Source organism: Pinus tabuliformis, chromosome J (genome assembly GCF_031772625.1).
Source record: "Pinus tabuliformis cultivar Carrire ecotype Pingquan chromosome J, CPIR1, whole genome shotgun sequence".
Lineage (NCBI taxonomy): Eukaryota > Viridiplantae > Streptophyta > Pinopsida > Pinales > Pinaceae > Pinus > Pinus tabuliformis.
The window spans coordinates 843,618,605-843,629,093 of NC_142295.1; positions in this window are offsets into that span (position 1 = coordinate 843,618,605).

Consider the following 10,489-nt stretch of genomic DNA (forward strand, 5'->3'; position numbering starts at 1 on the left):
TCACAGTTCGAAAGCAAGGTCTGTTTTTGACTAAAACTGGAATCTAGAAAGCCATTTGATGAGGGAGGTGGGGTGTACTATTCTTTAAATTGAAGATTATTAGGTTCGAATCCTGAATATTGACAGCTCCTATAGCAGACAATAGTAATTTATGCTGTGCTAGGCACCATTGTAGCACTTCCAAAGCCGACATTGCTGAAGGGGAAATAGCTAAGTCTTTAACAATGTTATAATTCTGAGTAGCTCTCGCATGTGGATTGATAGCTAATTTCGGAAGTATACCTTTAGCAGGCAGTTTTATTACTAAGTCAGGGTTGGGTTTCTCGATTTGTAGTGGACCAGAACCAGGAGGTGTAGTTGATGTGTTTGAATTAGAAGATTCTGCTTCTTTACCATCAACAGGATTTTTACTACCATAATCTTGCGATCGCGTCGCAATCCTGACATGAGACATCATCATAATGGGTTCTTCTGAGGCATTTGAGGAAGAACCAATCATCTTACTATCTTGAGTAGGAAAAGGATCCTTCAAGACAGTAGGTGTTTGAGAACCTTTAATGATTTTCGAAACCTCTGCTCGATGTGGGCAGTCTTTGGTAAAATGATCCTCATCGCAAATGAAACAAGGATAACGAGGTTTCTGTTTTTCATTAGTAGATTCATTTTTATCTATTTTATCTTTTGAATTTTGTTTGTTTTTCTTCTTCCCCTTCTTTTTACTACCGAATTTTGATTTGGCCATAGGTGATTCTACGACATGGATGTCAGCAAAAATTTCAGTGGAAGACTCTCCTGTCGGGGAATCAGGTAAAGTTATTATAGAAGAAGAATTCTTTGAAGATTTCTTCTTACTTTTAGTGCTAACTGAACCAATCATACCATTAGCGGCATGAGACCCTGAAGGAGCTACAGTTATTTGACCGTGTTTTGGAAGATCAAGGATTTTTTCATGTAAAGTACTTGACTAAGTATAGACGAGGTCAAGGTACTGAGCCTGAGCAATGACTTGCTCTTTAGTAACAACTCCTCCCTTAGCTACATCTTCAGTGATTTTAGGTAACAATGATTTAATGAACCGTTCCGCTAAAATTTGATCTGGAATGAAAACTTTCACTAAACGCCTTCTACGTCGTCATTCATGAATATGATCGGAAATATATGTGGACGTGGATTGTTTCAGTGAAGTTAACAGTTCCATGCCATTGTCGTATCTGACAGGCAACTGAAAATGAGTTAAGAAAGCAGTGGCTAACTGATTGAAATTATAAAAAGAGGCTCATGGTAACTCAATGTACCATTTGGCAGCAAGACCAATAAGAGTTCGTTGAAAAAGACGCAATCGAATTGAATCATCAATGATGGAATTAGATGCACACCAGAGGTGATAAGTCATAACATGATTTGACGGATCCTCTCCTGACTTACCCTCGAATTTCAGGATATCACTAGGCAACTTACTAGGCATTGGCGGCCAATACAGAAGATAGTAAATCGAATTGTTCGTAAGGCGTGACAAATCAGGTAAATCCAAAGTTGCAATAAATGGTAACTGACGGTTAGGGTCGCGAAAACCTTGAGTAGCGAGACCAGTTCCAGGAGGAGGATATCCAGGATAACCTGGAATCGGATTTGCATTAGGAATGTTATAACCTCTTGAAAACCAGGATTAACTGGACCAAACTGGGGTTGTTGAGGCTGTTGATAAGTATAGCCAGGATACGGTTGATACTAATAAATTGGGTTTTGTACAGTAGGCCCGAATTGATACTATCCCTCGTACGGTTGATATGTGAATTGTGGTTGACTTGTGGCAATTGTAGTAATCGTACTAGCTTGTCCCACAGGCATCTGGATCGAAGTCTGAACCATAGGTCTTGACTATGGCACAGAGACTTGAGGAATTTGCACTGATGCAGGGGTAGTAGAAACCAGAGCTGCTGATACTCCAGAAACATGTGTTGTAGGTTGAATAGAAGTTGCAGTAGTTGCAGCAGTTTGAGGCGGAGTATGAGGTGAGCTAGGCCCAAGCTGTTGAATTGTACTAGATGCAGGGACTTGAATAGTAGGTTGGACAGGTTGCTGAGTGGAACTAGAAACCAAAGGCTATCCAAGTTGGTTAAGTAACTGCACATTAGGTTGTAAAGTCTACTGAGTTTGAGACAGATCCCACACCATGTTCATTCCAGAGTATGGACCCACAAAAGGTTGTGCATATGGAGGACCATAACCTAGTTGAACGTAGGGTTGATAATTAAGCGGTACATTTCTAGCTCCTTGAAAAAATGGTTGACCAGAAGGTGGTTGGAAACCTTGAGTTGGGTACTGACCTTGGGGTTGATAACCCTGAGGCACGTACTGAAACTGGGGTTGACCTTGAGGTATGTACTGAAACTGGGGTTGACCTTGGGGTATGTACTGAGTCTAAGGTTGACCTTGGGGTATGTACTGTCCTGAAGATTGAAAAACTTGAGGAAGCCCTTTAGGTGGTAACTGACTACCTTGGGGTTGCCCCCCAGGTGGTAACTGACTACCTTGGGGTTGCCTCCCAGGCGGTAACTGATTACCTTGAGGTTGAGGATTTGGAATACTACCAGACATCATAAGGATTTGTTCTGCGTCCAACGCTTGAGGTCCATTACTTCCAGATGATAACACTTGTTCAATTGGTCAAGGAGATGCTCCTGAAAAAGTACCAGAGAGTGACTGGTACCCCGAAGGAACAGAAGGACCACCGGATAAAAATGTTTCCGGTGTTTGGGAAAACATAGATGACTATATTGACATAATTGATGAAGGATAATAACCTCTTGGTGTAGGATGAAAAGGAATTCGAGGTGGTGAAAACTAAGATCCGGGTTTTCTAAAAAATTTGTCAATGATACATACCAAGCATCACTCTTAAAAGGACTGTAGAATATTGATTCATGCTCCCTAAGATTTAAAATCTGTTGGTTTTTGGGAAGAGTTACGCCTTCTTCTAGATTAACAAGTTCTTCAATAGAAATGAGGCCAAAAGAAATATTTTGAGTAATGATATTTCTTACCCTAGGTGAACCAAGATTACTAGAAGTTGGAGTAACAACAGGTTCAGTGTCAGGTTTAGAAATTTCAAGTTCTTCAGCTAATTCACTGGAAGGAGAAATACTACTAGTAACTTCAGAAAATGAAATTGGCTCTTGAATAGACTTTGTTGTTTGTATTTGATAATCAGGATGAACAATTAAAGATGATTCTCTGGCTTCTGGTGATCCAAATCTACTGTCACTAGGTGATACAAGAGCTCATAGCCCTTCAAGCTGGCTTGGTGTATACTCAGGAGGTTTCCCCTAAAGTCTACGAGATTGTCTCAGTAATTCAGCCACGATTAAATTAATTAATCACACGCAAACAAAGAAAATTTCAATAAAACCACCTAAAGTCTCTAAAGAAACAAACAATTAAATCACACGCCTAAAAAATCTAAGAGTTCAAACCACACACAAACAGTAACTTCCCGTACTAAAAACACTAGTTGGTGATGAAATCCAACTTAGTAGAAGTTTAATACAGAAAGGGCGGTTGGAACAGTTACCCCGACAACCTACTTAATGAAACAGACTGGCACAAGTTTCTTCACAAAACCATCTCGAGTAAAGAGAATCCTCCAGAGAGTCCAAGTGAGTCTAGTCAACATCTGCTCCAGGTACAGTGAGACCCGTCCTTCACCATCACCTTAGGAAATAATCTTAAGTTTATGGACACTAAGGTTACCAACAACAATAAATAGAACTGGGGGAACAGTCTATGATCCGATCTACGCGTAAGGGCAGAGTAACAAAGCTCAATCCCCTTGAAGACTCCTCGACATGGTCAATCCGAGGTTTACCAACAAGTGACCCCAGGCTCCTTGACAATGGTTAATCTGAGGTTTACCATTTATAATATGCACAAATCTTCTATCTTTCCCAATGAAACATACTTGATTATCTCAAAGGTTCGAACATGATCTCGTGATTGACTCCTTTAAGAGAAGCTTCCTAGAATGTATCAATTACAATTGGATTTATTTCCTACCACAAGATGTATCTACTTGTTTGTTTTAACTATCTTGGAGAGTTAATTACTCCCTACTCCAGGATACTAGCCTAAGCTATATTGGTGATAAGAGCCCTAGAAATAAAAAAGATTACTAGATCAATTTTAATTAAGCGTTGCTTTTATGAGTTGTTCATTAAGTCAATAGGTATGGAAATGAAACATTTATGGTGTGAAGACTCAACTCCAAACACTAAAAAATGCACCTAAAATGATAAACAATTTGTTTTCCTTTCAATGAAATTCTAGCTAAAAGAAAGAGTTTGAGAATGAAATTCTTTTAAGAAACAATTCTTTCTTTCAACATGGAAATGAAAAGAAAATCTTTTTGTCTTTTTCAATAAGAACTCAAAACGAGACTAATAATTAATGCTCACAATAAATCCCTTTCACTTTTCAAAACTCGAAACTACAAGAAAAACAATTTCATTCAAAAGAGATCTACAAGTTCTAGAAAAGCACTCGAAACTACAAAAATTAATTTTGAGATCTAAAAACTTTAAAAATCTAATTAAATAAAAGATTCAATTCTTTTTGAGGACGTTTTACTTAGTTGTTCAGTAAACTAAGGATTCGTTTGTTCAGAATAACAAACCAATAAAAAAAATCCAGATATGTTTTCTTTTGTAAAAAATAAATTCAGAACTTATAACAAAGTTTGTTCAAAGATTTGCAACGAGAAAACTGAATCTATTTCTCACAAAGGATAGATTTCACAACCAAGTCGGACTCATCAAGAAGACAAAAAGACATCAGGGTAATCTAAGGTTTCTCAAGCTTTTGATCTTTGAGTCACTATAGAGACCAAGTCAAAACCACTCCAAGCATGCAAAACTTCTAGAAAATCATCTAAAACAAAAATACTATCGGAACTCATTCACAAGAGATTTTTGATAGGAAAAATACAGGTCTAGGTAGACACTAAAACTTCTAAATCAAACCTAAACCTAACTGGAAGAAGGTATTTTAGGTTTTTCAAAAAATTTTACAGGGTTTGCAGGCTCCAGAAGTAATAGGTGAAGTATCGCTCTGTTTACTAAAGGAAAAGTGCGGAGATGCCCGCATTATCTATAAAGTGAAAGTGCAGTCCCGTGAAAAATTCGAAAAAAAAATACTCCCAGATTTAAAAACTACCCAAGCCAGTATACATCAATAAAAAACCAGAGCGAAAACAATTTTCTCAAGTTAAAAGAAAGGAAAACCAAAAAACCAAATTTATTCCCCAGTGGAGTCACCAATTTATTGGCCAAATAAATTGATCTTGCGGACAAGGCCGATATCCCTAGTATTAGAAGATAGTCTAGCAACAAACAGACAAACAAACCTATCTTTCTCTAGACATATGTGATTTACAAATAAATACTATAAAGGTGTTAAGATCCTACCTTAGATCCAACACTTGTTCGTTGTAGTCATCCCTTAATCGTTCGAAAGAGTTATCTTTAAGGACCTGCAATCACAAACAAGAAAACATTAAATAGCACCTGCATAACAAATATCATAAATCATGTCTATTATGGTGATCAAGGAATCCATAAAATAAACCATAAATGAACAACTTATTGAGAAAAACAAACTTATTTGTATTAACTTTGAAGTAGAAGAACCTTACAACCTTTTCAGCCTTGATGTTGAACAAGCTCTTCCTGGGGTCCAAAATAGGAATTTCCTTTACTTTGACAAGCCTTGCACTCTTCCAAATGAGATCTTAGAGGTATGTAATCTCTCTTCATAAAAGCTCAACTAAAGAAGACTAAGTTCCAGCAGCATTTCACCTCAAAAATATTCAACTTCTAACCTCCCAAGTAACTAGCCCAATGCTTCATTTTATAGTGCAGAGGAGGAGGTTACAGGTCCATCTATGAAGGGATAGAATCCTCCTTCAAAGGGATAATCTCCTCACATCAAGGGGTTAGCTCCTTAAGGTATGGTATGCATGAACCTTAAGAGAGCGAACTTGCCACCTCAAGATTCCTTCCAAAAGCTTCTAGAAGTGATCGAAAGTGAGCTTTTTAGAATGTACTCATGCCTTTTTAACTTTTATAGGGGTCCACACCCATAACATAGAGATAGAGCGGTCAGGTGTGCAGGGGACATGACCATTAGGTGCGGAACTACAAGTAATGCAAAGAGAAAGTGCGGAACTAGAGTTTTAAAGACTTTTAGGGCTTTTCTCTTACTTTCAAGGCTTGATATGAAGAACTAAGGATTTAGACTTGCAAAGGAGGAAAATATGAGTGATAATGGACTCACACATATTGCAGAATGTCAAGGTGACAATTTTTAGTGCAACAACCATTTGCCCTATGTAACACACCAACTATGTTTATGAGATTAATGAATGATGTACGGTTCCCTTTTCTAGATTCATTTGTTATTGTTTATTTGGATGATATACTAGTATATGGTGCTATTTAGGAGGAGCATATTTCACATTTGATGCAGGTGTTGGAAACATTGAAGAAGCACCAACTGATAACAAATCTTAAGAAGTGCGAGTTTGCGCAACAATCCTTAGTGTATTCGGGGTATGTGATTGGTGGAGGAGAACTGAAGATAGATCCTTCCAAGATGGAGGCCATCATGAAATTCCCAGTGCCTACTAATGTTTCTAAGGTTAGGAGTTTCATTGGGGTGGCACAGTACCTGAGGAAATTCGTATCCTTCTTTTTAGGAGTAGCACCACTACTCCACGCTATAACATTAAGTGGTAAGAGTTTCTAGTGGGGAAAAGTTCAGTATAAGGATTTCGAGAAGATAAAGAAGAAATTAGTCAAGCACTAGTTTTAGCATTACCAAACTTGAATCGACCCTTTAAAGTGGAGAAAAATGTGAGAGTGTATGCTATGGAATTTTTCTTGATGCAGGGGGGAAGGCATGTATGCTACCATTCTGAAGTATTTCATGGGGTAGCTCTTAAATACCCTACCTACGACAAGGATCTCTATACCATGGTGCAATCTATGAAGAAGTGGAAGAATTATCTGATGGGAAAGGATACATTAATGCACACAGATCACTAGTCGTTATAGTTTTTGCAGGCTCAGAGTAAGCTACAACAAACTAGGCATTACAAGTGGATGGGGTTTTTACAACAGTTTCATTTAGTGATCAAGTATAAGAAGGGAAACATAAACAAGTTGGTCAAAATTCTTTTAAGGCCACCCAAATCAAAGATCACAACTTTGGGGACTCTTATGCACATGGAGCCATTCACTCATGATGCATATAAAGAGGCATATTTAGAGTATGAGGATTTCAAGTAGGTGTATCAGGAGTTGTAGAGTTAGAGTCATGTGCATGATGGAAATAACACCATTGACTACCATCTCCAGGATGGGTTACTCTATATGCTGGATAAGTTATGTGTTCCTAAACATGAGAAATTGCAGCTAATTAGAGAGGCTCACACCTCCAAGCTTGCAGGGCACTTTGGTGTAGGGAAGTCAGTGTCTAACTTGCAGAGGTGTGTATATTGGACCAATATGAAAGAGAAGGTATCTAGGTTCATAAGAGGATGCATGCTTTTTTGTACCAAGAAGCCTAGCAATAGGAAAAATGATCTATATCATCTCTTACTTGTACCTACTCGTCCTCGGGAAAGCATTTCCATGGAATTTGTGGGAGGTTTACTGACAACCAAGAAGGGACATGAGTACATGTTCGTGGTAGTTGATAGGTTCAACAAGATGTGTGTTTTGATGCCCTCTAAAAAGACCATCAGCAGGAAAGAAGCAACAAACTTGTTCTTTGGACAGGTCTAGGTGTGCTTTGGGATACCAAGGAGCATCATTTTAGACATGGCTACAAGATTTCTCAAGGAATTTTGGACAACATTGTGGGAGAAGATGAACACAAAGTTAAAGAAATATACAATATTCCATCCACAGATAGATGGTTAGACAGAAGTAGTCAACAAGGCTTTGGTGTAGCTTCTGAGGGGATACAACTAGAAGCATACGAGGACTTGGGATGAAAATATGGTATATATACAACATTCTTACAATAGAGAAGCCCACACTTCTATAGAAAAATCCGTATTTGAAACTTGTTTTGGATATTTTCCACCTTCACCTTTGGATATTTCATATGGGCAACAAGGTGGAGTGGGGGAAGATCTTACAGGAGATTCTTTGAGGACTGAAAATTTTATAGAGAAGATCAGGAAGATCCATCTACAAGTACAAGAAACACTATAGAAGTCATAGGAGAAGTATAAGGCCATGCATGATCAACACAAAACATAGAAATTGTTCAATTTGGGAGACAAATTATGGATGTAGTTGAACAATGAAAGGCTGTAGGGGGCTGGTAAGAAAATCAAGGTTCTCAGGTATGGTCCCTTTGTGATATTGGAAATGGTGGGTGATAATTACTATCGACTCAGTTTACCACCCTTTATGCACATTTACTCAGTTGTGAATGTGGATACTTTGAAACTATATGAGCCTTCTTGCTAGATCAGGAAGAGGAACATGTCCTACCTTCAGTGGGGGATTTGACACCTTACACTCAAGTAGAGTTGACAGAAGATGCAATTTGGTAGAAGAGGTCTAGAACTACAATATAGGGCAACATGAAATTTGGAAGATTGCGTTGAAGGAACAAATTCTAAGAAAAGCTAAATGGTACACCAGAGAGAAGGTGGAGGAAAAATTTCCTCACATCATTTAATACAAGATTTTGGGGATCAAAAGTGTCCCAAAATGGGGAGGTGTGATCCATATTGGATCATTATATTGTTTTTAATCCATATCGATGTATTTCGAGTGGAAAAAGTGGAGGAATAAGCTCATAGGATTGTTTTTACTGGTGGGACCCAATTTGACGAACAATGTCTAAAACCTTCCAATAGTGTTTTGAAGCATCAAATGACGTTTTTTTGGGTTCAAAATCTACACACAATGATCTTTCCAATGGCACAAGAAGCACGTCAATCAAAGTCTGTATGCAACAGCTATGCCACTTAGAAGTTGACCTTTCTATTTTCACACCTATAGTTCAGGAGGATGTCGCGTCATCCCCCATTATTCATGGAAAAGGGCTAGCCACATGTTTGTGATGTAAGATACTCTAGTAGAGTCTATATTGTAACTCTAGTTAATATTTGATGTAGTCAAACTTAACCACTAGTAGGCTATCGGGCTGTGTTATAACTAGGCCACTAGGAGGAAGAGGCATTCCTCTATTTCGAGAGTATTTTATTCCATAGATGAGAAAATATAGCTAGGAGAGATAGGAGATAAAGAAAATAGAGAGGATTTGTGAACTGTAGCATCCATGGGCCACATGCATTTCTTATTTATACCTGCAGCCATATTTCCAAACAGAGAAAGAGAGTGAAGCGAACTCACCTAACAGCTAGGTTTTCTCTCGAAAGAGTTTCCCAAAGCATATCTTATGTCTTATGTGTGTATGTGAGCTTATTTTGTTGTTCTATACTTTTATTCATAATTTCCATTCACATAAATGCACTAATTACATTTAAATTTAGAGATCTAGAAGTTTAATAAAATTGTAATAGTGTTAAAATTCAGAATTTTAACATACTATTGTCAGATATGTTGTGACTAACCACTCAATCGAATATCCACGATAATTTACAGATCAATTGATGAATTCGAATTCCATAAATGCATGAGATAGTTTTGGCTAATTGATCAGTTAACTAACATATCTTTGAGTTAGACTGATGTCTCACTACACAACTAACCTTCAACTGACTCTATCAATAGTTAGAGGTCAGTTAACTGAATACAACTAAAAATAATTGAACTAGATTGTTAAAATTTAGCAATAAACACATGCATGACTAAACTTGAATCCAACTAACTCGAATTTACTAATATAACTGAGTGACAAGAGCCATGTCACACTATTTAACTGCCTCCAAGTTGTCCTACTAATATTGAAATTTGATTTACTCAATTTGACTAAGGCTAAAGTCAAATTGAGCCTTTCTTTCTACACTTTCTAACACAAAATTTTCTTCATTTATTACTAATGATGATCTTAACAGTGTTCAAGAGCTAGTGGATTTATAGGATGGAAAACTCTAAAAAAGGGCCATGATTGAATAAATGGAAGCATTAGACAACAATGAGGCTAGGGATTTAGTTTGATTGTTTACTGGAAGAAAGCCCATTGGTAGTAAACGGGTATTGATGAATAAGTTCAACATATAAGGAAGAGTATAGAAATAAAAAGCTCAGTTAGCAGCAAAAGATTATTCCTAGGTAGGAGTAATTAAGTTTGGTAAGGCTTTTACTCCCGCTACCAAGTTAACTTCTATTACATTTATTTTATTTGTTGTTGCTACTTTTTATTTTGAAGTGGAACATATGGATATAAAGGTGACATTCCTACGTGGGGATATGGAAGAAGAAAAATACATGAAGTAGGATGAATGATTTGT